We start from the raw sequence: 12614 nt of genomic DNA on the forward strand, positions 1-12614 counted from the left end.
TAGCAGCTCTATAAGCATCAATTCATACTATTGAATTGCAATTATTCAAACAAATATGAATGAGACGAAAGCTCAAAAGTTATTTCCAAAAATTGACTTGGCTCGAATTGTTTCACTCAATTATGTTCATTAAACATGTTTTGATGCCACACTATGACTTCTCTAATTGAGACAAAAGTTAGACACCGATTTTCCGTTGTGAAAATGCGTAATTTTATTGTGAACAAAGTTTATGTGCATGCATTGAAATTTGTATCAATTAGCCAACAGTGCCTTGATGCTACAAAAAACTTGACAACTTGGTTTCCACATCGAACAATGTAACGCTTTTTTTATCGTGGCACCACATACTGCAATGTCGAATCATATTTATGATGAAGCACTTATTTAATATATATCCGGGTTTCTGGAAAAATGCGCTTGATAATTTTTAACTTTCACGTATAAAATTGAGTAAAGTGATGAAAAGTACTCGAGGGATGTCACTCATTAAAAACAAACTTAAAATTTATGTCACTGAATGCCGAGAGAAAAACATGCGAAATATGCGTCATATTGTTCCAAGGAAATGGGGCAATTATGGTGAGAGCAGGTATTTTTTTCTCTACGATACAGTTTATGTCGTAAAAACTTTAAAGCAATTCGAAAAAAATGAAGTGTAGTAGTAGGTGCTGAAGACATATCTTGTATGGAAGATGATCTAGTCTTTTTTGTACAAATTTCGAGGAATATTCTCAACTATTTTGCACCGTATGCATTAATTCTTTTTTTCTGCGAAAATTAATTTCATGCACCTTACTTGAATTCTTATACAAACAGTTCGGCGAACAATTTCTTCATGGCATCTAATTTTTCATGGAATATTTACAATGCAGAGAATTTTGTTTGAAAAGCAACAAAGCAAAAAAATAACATTTTGTGATGACAATGTTTCGCGCTGTGAATTTAATTCTCAAAATAAATGTCATTTTGACTGAAGCAGTTACATTTTTTTCATAAAATAAACCATTTTCTGGAATCAGAAATACTGTTTGTGCGCTTGAATTGACGTTGAAGTAATTATCCAACTGCATTAGTTTGTTTGATGCTACAAATTCAATTAAAATTGTTGCATGAATTTTCTCTCATTTGGATGAAATACAACAGTGCTTTACCCACTTTTCTTGACTGAACTCTGAAAAAATGCCATTTGTCGCTAGGCACAAGCATTTTTCATTCCTTTTCCAAACATTTTTTTTTCTCTATTTATTCCCATGGGATTTCTCTTAACACAGGCACATTAGCAACAAAAATTAAAGTGAAATGATTTCGAAAGAAAAATAAAAGCCCCTCTTAATTTAGAGAGATGTAAACATTTACGACTTTCGCTAAATAATCCTGTGTTACGTACGGGTTTTCGTTAATCTACAGTAAAAACGTTTTCTTTTTTTTCGACTCGACGTTTACGATGTGACATGAAAATCTCTGTAAGAAGTACCGTTAACTTTGTTATGATGTGCGTGTTTTGATAATAATTAATTTAATCAGTGGTCGGTATTGGTCCTCAAACCAATCATAAAACTTTGATGGAAAGTAATATTGATAGTTATTATGAATTGAAACACTGTGCATAATTCATTTTCACTTTGAGTGAAACAAGTCAGGTTTTATGGGTGGAAAATGCGCATTGCAAAATTCTTATCAGTCAACAGCCAGCTGCACATAGTAAATATACACCATCCATCTATATTTTAAATTTCCGAGTGCAAGTAAGAACAAACAGAGTAGTAGTAAGATAGAATGACTATAAATGAAGATTATCTCTAATTAAATTGCTTATATGCCAGACCTCCAATAAACCTCTCATCCGCTGATGGGTTTCGTTTTTATTATTATATTTTGTTGTCGACACGATTTACAGCGGAATGGCTGGAATAGGTGTTAAAAATGTTTAAAACACCATATAAAATCCAAATAAAACTGACGCACTTGATGTTTTAACCATTAGCTATGATGACCTTATCTATCTAACAAAAAAACAAGAGTGCAGCACATTTTAAGCCATTCACACTCGTAAAATTATGCCATTAAGCCAACGCAAAAGGCAACACATTTTCAGGAAAATTACCATGGCGGTCGTGTTGCAGATTCATTCTGAATTTTAAGTGCTTGAAGTCAGAAGGAAATAAATTTACAGGCTGATCATTTAAAAAAAAAACACGTAATGAAATGGCGGGTGTATAATATACTCGGTTTAGTGGCAAATCCAACCAATGTTTATGTACCAAAAGAGATAAAAGTGCAGAAGGTGAAAAAGAACTATTTCGCAATTAATTAACAAACTAAATGCAGAAATTTGACATTTGAATTGTATGGTTTTTCAATACATATTATTCATTTAAATTCATGACAATGTTTCACTGACACGGTATTCGTTTCTGTATAAAGACTATTAGATGTAATAATGTGGTTGTTGTCATAACATCGTAATGAATATTATTGAAATGAGACAAATTTCAAACATGAAACTCATCCGCATATTCCGAATTGAAGATAGATATTTAAATATGTTGTGTGACCATGGTTACATATGCATATTTCGTTAATTTGACGCATATATTGTAATTTTCTCATCCATTTTCAATATTAACTGTTAATACAGTTGCAACCTGTCAACAGACAACATTTGTTCGTTTACACCTTCAGTTGCAGATGCTCTTTGTTATCAAGTGACAATGTTAGGTGTTAACAATGATATTCATTTTGACATACCTGTTACCAAAATTAAAACAATTATTATCTCTGAGGTTGTTTTTAGTGAAAATAACATGTGGTGGATGCATTTCTATTTCAAATGGTAGAAATTACTTTTTAAACGTGTGTTTTTAACTTTTTTGTTTTTTCGCTTTCTGTGGTTATGACATTTATAATATTATAATGTGAATATTGAGAGAAAGTTGAAACAAAGTATAATTTGCTTGGGAAAGTTATTTTCAAATAACTAAAGTTTACATTGAATGTATGTATATAATTGGCTAATCTGCAAAACAAATTCTACAAAGCCAAGCGATTTCGATTCAAGTAGAATGTCAATAGAGATACAATAATAATAGGAATGTAATAAGATGCTGGAAATGCATCATTCAATTATTTCTCAAGTGCACCGCGATGAGTTCACAACCTATGACATCCATATTTAGATTTAAATTGCATTTTACAGTGACTGTAGTTCATACTTTGAAATCTATTGAATATGAATGTTACGAAATAATAACAATGACTAATGAGCGAATTGCAATGCAAAGTATTATGAAACTGTATATTTCATAAACCAGAAGCATTCAAATTACTTCTCCATAATAAGAACAATTAAAATGTATTGTGCAATTTTACTTGATCATTTCCAAGCAAATGCTATATTGCATAGAATCATAATGGCAAATTAATGTTGATTTAATGTTCAATGAATAATTCCGAAAATATAATGATGTAAAGCGGCTTTTGAAGACTTGTTAAAAAAAATACTTCATTACAACCTGATTCTCCGACGTATAAAATGATGTGACATAATTTTGATTTGATATCAACTGCGAGCATGTCTGGTGCTGTCCTCGCCAAGAGTTGTAACGAAATTCAACAAAGAAACCACAGATAATAATAGAAACGTGAAACTTCTTTGTATTTATTTAATAAAACCTTCCAAATGATATTCCTTTCGAATGAATGACATAAAATAAATGTGTCTCTTACCAATTTGGTGAATACGTTGCACAGTAAAGATCAATGTTTATTTGATGTTATTTGTCAGCGAAAAATCTGTAAAGAAAAAAGGTAATGCTTTAAAATCATCTTATACATATTTTTTTCAAAGTGAAACACAGGTTTTCAAGAATAAATTTCCATAAAAATGTCAATGACATAAGACACAAGTTTAATCAATCAAAGCCTCATAGCCTAGCTGAGATTTTGTATGTGTGTGTGTTCAGTTGACATGAAATTAATATAAATCAATTGATTTTCCCGATGTGCGTGTTTTTTTTCTTAAATCAATTAATCAATTCTTCAGTGTCAATTAGGCGATGATGTGAACTTTAGACAAGACGCGTAATAAGTATTGACACCGTGCATATCCCATGATAGAGACACACAGAGAGAGAGAGAGAGAGAGCTAAAATGAAAACGGGATGTCGAATTGTTATTCAACATTCATCTGAAGAACAACGGGAGGAGAAAAAAAGAGATCAATTTTGGCATTCGACAAGCACGTCCATTGTACGCACTCAGCAGCAACGATGCGAAGTGTGTTGGCCTGTCAGTCTTTGGCTTCAAACAATTTTGTTTTTGTTGCTTCTGATATTGGTAAATTCGCATGTTCTCTGTCGCTCAACAATAAAAAATTGATTATTCATCACCAAATCAGATTTGACAAAAGATAAACGATATTTTGAGTCATTGTTGGCGCTGTTACTGCTGTCGACGCCACTCTCAACGTAGACAAATTCTATTTCATGGTGGTATGTTCAAATATTTTCTTATCGGTCGCATCTCTTTTTTGTTTTCATTGCAAATTAAAAATCGTATTATCAGCTTTTATTTCTTTCACGTTCTTTATCCGACGCTCAACCGCTTCGGTTTTTTTCCACCACTCCAGTACATTGTCTTGAAATGTTTGTCATTTTTCGTCGATAAAGGTTTTATTTTCAAACCAGTTTCGAATTGCCATCACATTTTCTTTGCGTATTACTGTTTTTGTAGGCGTTAAATAGGCTGGAATGAATAACAAATGAGAAATAATGGAAAGAGTATCGAAGAAAGGATGGAATAAAAATGAAGTTACTTTCAATGAAAAAAATGTTTTTTCTGTGGTGAAAGAAGATAAAAATTTTTGAATGCTTTGTTTCGGCATTAAAACGGCTTAGGACATACTTTGAATCATAATTCAATCGTTCTTTAATCTTCTGTACCCGCGTCAATTCAAAAACATTTTTTTCACGAATCATCAAACACACTCCAAATTTCATCAACAACAAAAAAATATGAAATGAGTCGAATTCAATTCTTACTTCCGGCGCATTTGACGGCATTATCCAAATTCAGGAAAATGTCGATTTTTGTCCATTGATTCCCAACGTTCGATTATAATGAAAATGTATAAGTCCCCCCCTCACCAATCGGCTATGATTAACTCGAATATAAAGTAGATTTAATGCGAAAAATACGCACCACTCGTGCAACGCAGTGTAAATAATTTCTCATTTTGCTTAACGATCGAAAAATTATGACAAATGAACAAGAAAAATCTCTTTTTTTTGCATTTGCTCATCGTCGCCTCCGGCATTTTCATTATATTGTCGTCTTTTTGACGCCAATTACGCACATTTCCACATGTAAAAAAAGTTAATCTGGCAAAATAAAAAACGAATCATTCGTTAATTTTCATTTTGGAAAAGTTGTTCGTTGCTTTTCGAAGGAGTCTGTCAGCGATGGTTACACATGGCATCATCCATCTTTGGCCAACTGGCGATGGAAATTCACTGCACGATTAAATAACATTTGGTTGAACAACCGACAAAAAAAACCAAGGGAATATGCGCTTAATCGTAATGAGAACAAGTTCAATAGCCCCACACATGCGAATGAAAAAGAAAAGAAAAACTATTTCGAACAATTTTTTGAATTGCGCTTTTTTTCATGGACCAGAAGTAGGCATACTTGTTTGGTTCAATGGCCTCAAAACTTCCATTGAAGAAAAAGTGTGCAGTTGTGATGAGTAATTGTTTGTTGTAAAAGACGAATCCCATGACAATAATTGCCCCATGACATTTCTTCAACATTGAAATAACAGCGTACATTTTTCATTTGCAGTTGCTATTTTAAAGCAAAAGAAAAACAATTTTCGCACAAGCGAATGGCTGAAGAGAATAAAAAGTTGCTCGAATTGTTGGATCGCATTTATTTCTTCATCTTGAAAATGAATCCTATATTGTATGGATAATATAAATGCCTGTGTTCATTCAACGACAATAAACTAGCGGATGCAATTCCATTTGATTGGGGTTGTCGGTGACTTTTCAAGCGTGAATACAAAGTATACGGAATGCAAACGGGAAACTATTGGCAAAATTAAGCAGATGCCATTTTTCGCACAAATCCTTCAAACAATAAAATTTATATAACTCACGAAACTGGGTGCACATTTTGCGATTGGAAAAGGTGGCGCATTGTGTGAACAATGACAAGTGCGCAATGAAAATTTCAAAACGGAATACACTTGAGACAATCAACAAGGCAATCCGTTGTTATTTTGACACTTGTAAAAACGAATCCATTTCAAAATAAATCCGATTTGCAGCCGTATAAAGTAGCAATAAGCTTAAATGATTTCCGTTGCAATCGTCATTTCCGAATTTTTTCTCTTTTTTTTTGTTCTCTCAGCTATAAATTGGTTTTCTTTGTTTCGTTACATAATTCTTTGCAATTTCAATCGCTTCTTAATATATATTTAACATTTAAAGTCACTGTTTATGTTGCCACTTGGCAATTGTTCGTTTTCATTTTCATTCTGTGTGCATCGGCACACATCGGAAGAGAAATAAATTTCCGTATGGACTATTGAGTTCACATAGTTTTAAGTCAATGGATTTTCATTTTAAAGCGCAACAACAACAACAAAAACCAAAGAGAGAAAAAACAGAATTCAAATATAAATAAACGATTTTGGTGAAGAGAAACGATTTGCTGTACGGAAAAAGTGCAATCGATAATACAAGAAAAAGACGAAAAAAAATTGAACAGAATAGTGTCGTGATATGAATTGGTAGCGATTGTGATATTGCGGCAAAGTTTGTCGAAATGGTTTTTCTTTTATTTGAATTTAGTGAATGGGGGATAGAAAAATAAAACGGGAGCATACAAACTTAATCCAGCTAATCGTACGATACACAGCACTTGTAGACCCAAGAATGAATCACTCGATTCGCTCGCGCACGACATTCAATTTTTAGCAATTCAGTTTTGTGTTTATAGGACATTCGAACACGACGAAATTGGCAATAATTTCAAATTCTATTGTTATGTATTCGATCCATTTTTCATTCGTTATCGAATATTCGCAGCGATTACATGGAATTTATTCTGTTTTTTTTTCGCTTGCTTTCTTTCATTTTCTCGCCGAATTCGGTGTGCTCTTTTCTGTTGTTGTTGTTAGCTTTTCATTCATTCGGTTTGTTATTTTATGAATTTTTTATATTTTGTGATCGCGTTTCTCGTACACTTTTCCAGCATATCAAATGATTGCGAACGCAAACGCTAAGTCTGTCATCATCGCTTTTCATGTATTATGACACACGAATTTATGGCTGATTCGAAACGAAGAAATTACTTATTGCCAACATTTAATCACATAAATCCACACTGTGTGTGTGTATCGTTTGCTTTCACATTGCATGTCTTAATTTTACTTAATATATCGCATTTCTTCGTTATGCTAACATCGTCCTTCTTTTATGGTAGCATGGGGAACATTTTGCTGTTCTCTTTTTTTTAAATTTATTTTTTGAAACAACGGCGTCGGAGAATTTATAGACGAATTACCCGAGTAATTTGTGTGTCTACACGTGAACACTCTTTCCATGTCGTTTCGCAAATAAGTTTCACTTCCAGAAATTAAGTTACACATTCCGCTTGTTCAAACATTTCCATTGCAGCAGATAATACCACGAATTTGAATATGTGGAATGAATTTCCTTGGAATAATAGAGAGTGTGTTTGTACGTACTTGTGCATATGTAAAAGTCGATCATACTAAGTTTCGGCACTGACAATATACTATTTATTTTCTATGTTTTCACTATTGCGCATCTATCTACCGTAAAAATAAGTTTCTTGCTAAAATTGCGGTGAATTGAAGACAACGTGTCAAAACCAGTACAACAGAAATCTTGATTCTTTAAAGAAACCGAAAATGCACCACATTTTATTCACTCACTGAGTTTGCTGAACTAAATAAATTCTTATCTATTTTACGTTCAGAATCAATGGGCAAAGAGGCAAAGCAGGCAAAGTTATGTTAGGGTTTCATCATTACATTTATTTTCAGCCGGAAAATTTCATGCATGAGAGTTAATTAAAAGGTGATTATTATCATTGGACTGTAAACAATCAATGCAATGTAGAGCAGTCATACCAATTTATGCTAACATTAATTTGAAAACAATGCTAAAATCAAAAACAATTCAACTTTTGTTGAATGCCTATGTTATTTTTTTCGCACACCAATTTTTCGATGCATTCTAACAAATCGGCCAAACTGAAATTGGATGGAAAAAAAGGATTTATAGTTTTCAGTAAAGAATTCGTTTGAAAATTTATGGAAATATCGAAGCGAAACAAATACCCTTCCACTTTTTCTGAATAAATGGTTGATTCGTTTTTTTTAGGTTGTGTTTGTCACTTGGTTGCTTTTTTGTAATCCATTTTTTTCAAATGCACTAAATTACTTTGGGTACTATGCAAAGATACAAAAACATATATAAAATAAATTGCGTGCGATTTTCATTTTAACGCGGATCAATTTTTTCAAGCCACAAATAAACAAACAGTGCATTTGTGGTTTTTCGTAAATGTTCATATTGACTGCACAGCCATTTCAAATATATTGGAATTTACAAATTGTTTTTGCCATTGTATTTGAATTTATTTATGTTTTCAGAGCTCCCATGCAAATCTCAATCCAATTTAGTCAAAGTACGAATATTTTTGCAATCCATACAGAAAACAACAAACAATTTTTTTTTTGAATTCTTTCGAATTTCGATAAAATGCAACATAAATTTTGGTTAAAATTCCATTTTGGTTGAGGTGTGAATATTTTTCACATATTTTGAATCGATGGCCACTGTTTAGCCTAAATGCACGATCGATTTTTTTTTGCATTTTGTTTTGAAAAGGTAAATATAAAAGTTTGGAATGTTGATTTTACGCATTGCGGAAACGCATCACAAATACATTTCAATAAATTAACAAAAATATTTAATTGCATCAATAATGGCAAAACAAATTATTGACATTCTGCTGGCCCAGAGAATTAATGCAATTTGAATCATTCCTGATTTGAATGGAACATTTGTGTTTTTTCACATTTCTGGAAAATGAACAATGTTTTTTTTTAACAGCGAACAGCAACCAAAAAAAGGGCAGCATTTAGTTTAAATAATCGAATTATAGTCTTATTAACGGTTAGTTAATTCATTGAAACGGTTTCAAGTGGCCAAAAATGAATGGTCAATTTTAAACGGAAAATGGCATTGGGTGACGAAAAAACGTGGAAATATGGATTTTGAGTAGTTTTTTTTAAACTGATACTTTTTTTCGTTTCCCTCTGAAAAAGGTGACAAGAGTTTTACATTAATTCGAGACAAATGGTTGTTTTAATGTATCACTGTCTCCCTCTCGCTTCCACTTTCGCAACATTTTGCCACATAAATTTGCGGTCATTATCTAACTTGTCGGAGATAAGGCCATATTATTTGCGTAGACGCCCGATGCTCATGTAATTAGATTAATGTTTTTATGGCAGTAACAGCAAACCTTTAATAATACCTCGTTGCAAAGACGCATTGACCAATCCCCAAATGATCAGACGAGTTAAAGTGTCTCTTTTTTCTGCTCCATCTCTGCTTTTCACTAGTTGACATCAGGCTGAGCCATTTAAATAGCTAGATAATCACCGAATAGCGCCAGAAATGTCGCGTAAAATATAAATTCAATTCAATTTAAGCGGGTGGATTGTCGCCCATAAAATTCAACGACTGCACACACACCAATTAGATACAGTGAGAGAACGAGAATAAAAGACAAGAAATCGGTCACTGGATTTTAAATGCGTGTCTTTGTAGTGTCATTGAAATGAAATCAAGGGTCGTTGACAAATGCGTATGTGCTAACGACTTGCGATTAATGGAACTACAGTGTCTTTATTTTATCTGCGTAAAATTGCTCGTAATTTGCTGGTCGTCGCATTATTTTTTTCTGCATCAACCGGTTGAAAGTCAAACCTATTTGAATTTCGATGATTTAATACGAGCTTTTGGTTGTTCAGAGTGTAAAATTCCCCGATGAAGTTCAGGATTTTCAAAGAAAAACCGCACATTCAGGGGATGCAACAACGGCAGCACCAGCTTTTACAGCACCAAAATTTCTACAAAAGTCACATTCATTTTGAAATCCAGACCGAAACACGTGCTTCACGGCTTTACTACACTCAGCATGCTTGAGCATATCGTGTTCACAACTATGCATTGTGAGATTCGAAAGAGATTTATTCGTGGCAAGCGCAAAAAGAAAGGAGAGCAACTTTTAATTGGATTAGAGAATTTATGTAGGGCTTCAGGTTTTTATTTTTCTCTCTGCGTCTTTCGTTCTCTCTTCTCATTTCGATTGCAAACTGTGTCACTTGAATGGTGTACTTTCGTGCTCGAGGACATAAGAGTCGAGAAAAAGGATAAAACAGCGCCGAGTTACAACAGAGGTGTTTTTCATGGATTTGGGACCAAAACTCTCACTGACATTTCTTATTTTAAACATGCTAATTGAAGCAGACATAATTTGGGATGTTGAGAATTGAAAGCGAGTGCAAAATTTAGGTGAATGGTGAAAAATAGAAAATGGCTATCGCTTAAATCACATGTGTGTCATGATGTGACCAACGAATCTACGAGCCATACCCAATTTATTGAACTGCTACAATGTTGACCTTGATTTTTAACCTTTTGATCATTCACTCATGGTGGTTGATTCATATGCATGTGACGAACAATTAGTCTGAAAACCACTTAATCTTAACACAGACACTGAAAAAGTGGTTGCACCGACGAGTAAGTGGAGGGGAAAAAATGCTCATATTTAAAAAGAATTGAATTATTATCCGCAAGAACAATAAAATGAAGACTCAGCGCACAAAAAGGAAATTGAATGCAATTCTCCCCCGTTCAGCTTAAGCTGAATCCTGTTGAAAAATGGAATGTGCGGTTTTTGTTTATCGAATGTGTAAAATAAAACCACATACACATACACTCACACACTATAAATTATGATTATGAGTGTGTCGCGTCATAACACGCTCCAAAAAATGCCATTGCGTATTACTTCAGAGAATGTCACCGCACACACTTTCTCATCCTTTAAAACATCGGTTCTCTCACATGATTCAAATGTCAGCATGGCGGAGCATTTTCATTGCATTGTTACATAAATTTGCTTTACGATTGAAAAGAAAAGTCACGCCAACGCAATTTTCTCTCTTTCGCCATTCATCCCTTTCTCATTCCCTCGACTCTATTGTCGATCCAGTTGCTTTATCATGCTTGCCGAGCAAAATTGCATGTATTATTATTAGCAAAATATTTCGTATGCATACATTAGTTGGAAGAGAAAAATCACGACAATGAACAAAATGCTAGCCAAATGACATGATGATGGCATACATTAGCATTTTGATATGACAGCACGATCATATTAGAACTTTGTTGTTTTTTTTTTCATTATTTTGTACACTTATTATGTACATATCACGTCTTTGTTACACCCAACATTTTCTTTGTGATGGTTTTTTTCTCTCTTGGAATAGTTGGTGGTTTTGCATGCATTTTCTTTATAACTTTATTTCATTTGACAGTTCCTTTTGGATTTAGTTACCGACTGTAATTTTGTTTGTTCGGGTCATGACCGACCATTTTGGGTAGGTCAAGTCGTCAAATGAAAAAATATCTAAGCGTTTGACAATTGGTCATGTGAGTGAATCACATGATTTGGCACTGATTGCTTTTGTTCAAGTCACTTGACCAGCATTTCCCTCACTCTCGCGTAAATTCATTCGTTTCATCTTCAACTCCAATCTCGCTACATCCATTCTTCTGTTTTTGTTTATATCGATTTCGTTTCATTTCATCTCAGACCCATTCGGCACAGTGTTGGAAACATGGCATATTTTGTCGAGTGTACAATTTGATTTGGTGATTTGATTGTCACATAGAGAGTCTGGCAACGATACATGCATACAGTGACATTGTTTGAAACCGGCGTCTATGTCTCTTGTTAAACGTTTTCTTTGATCAACGCTTAATTTTTTCAACACGCACGTCCTTTTCAGTCTCCTCCTCTCGCACGCTTTTTTATATCATTCGCTTTTTTACTCTAGCGCATTTTTTTCGCTTTCTATAGTCTCTCTTATTTCTGCATTTAATCGAGCAAATTGTTTACTTAATTGTCTGTCTGCTGTCACAACATCAGAAAACATCGACATTAAGTTAAATGAAAAAAAAAATGCCAGCAACGTCGTTCTTATCTACAGTCGCTACATTTCGTGCTACTGTGCGATGATGAGTGCGCTCACTTTAATGCGCTAATTATGGTGTGGCCCATTTCAAGCGACAAGAACACGCGAACGAAACGTCAATTGAACAATTATGAATTAAAACCGGTTAAATGCTCAACGGCACGGCTTTTATGGTTCATTTAAAATTATTCAAATAATTAGCCAAAGGGAGAGTGTGAGCGATGTACGAACGTATGATAAACGAACGAGAAAAAAATTGTTAGAGAAAAAATAACACACTCTCACTGTTCAAATGACAATG

At 33.6% G+C, this 12614-nt stretch overlaps 1 protein-coding gene across 3 annotated transcripts in view; it reads right to left on the reverse strand.

The window, feature by feature from the left end:
- The window catches only part of LOC116347548, a 244078-nt gene that overhangs the window by 77641 nt on the left and 153823 nt on the right, over positions 1 to 12614 (reverse strand). For all 3 annotated transcript variants that reach the window (XM_031778169.1, XM_031778170.1, XM_031778168.1), the window contains one exon: positions 3730 to 3795. The gene's annotated coding sequence lies outside the window, so the exon portion shown is untranslated. The remainder of the gene's footprint in view (positions 1 to 3729; positions 3796 to 12614) is intronic.

Source organism: Contarinia nasturtii, unplaced genomic scaffold (assembly GCF_009176525.2).
Source record: "Contarinia nasturtii isolate CC-2019 unplaced genomic scaffold, AAFC_CNas_1.1 Cnas_scaffold_1964, whole genome shotgun sequence".
In the NCBI taxonomy this organism is placed as follows: domain Eukaryota; kingdom Metazoa; phylum Arthropoda; class Insecta; order Diptera; family Cecidomyiidae; genus Contarinia; species Contarinia nasturtii.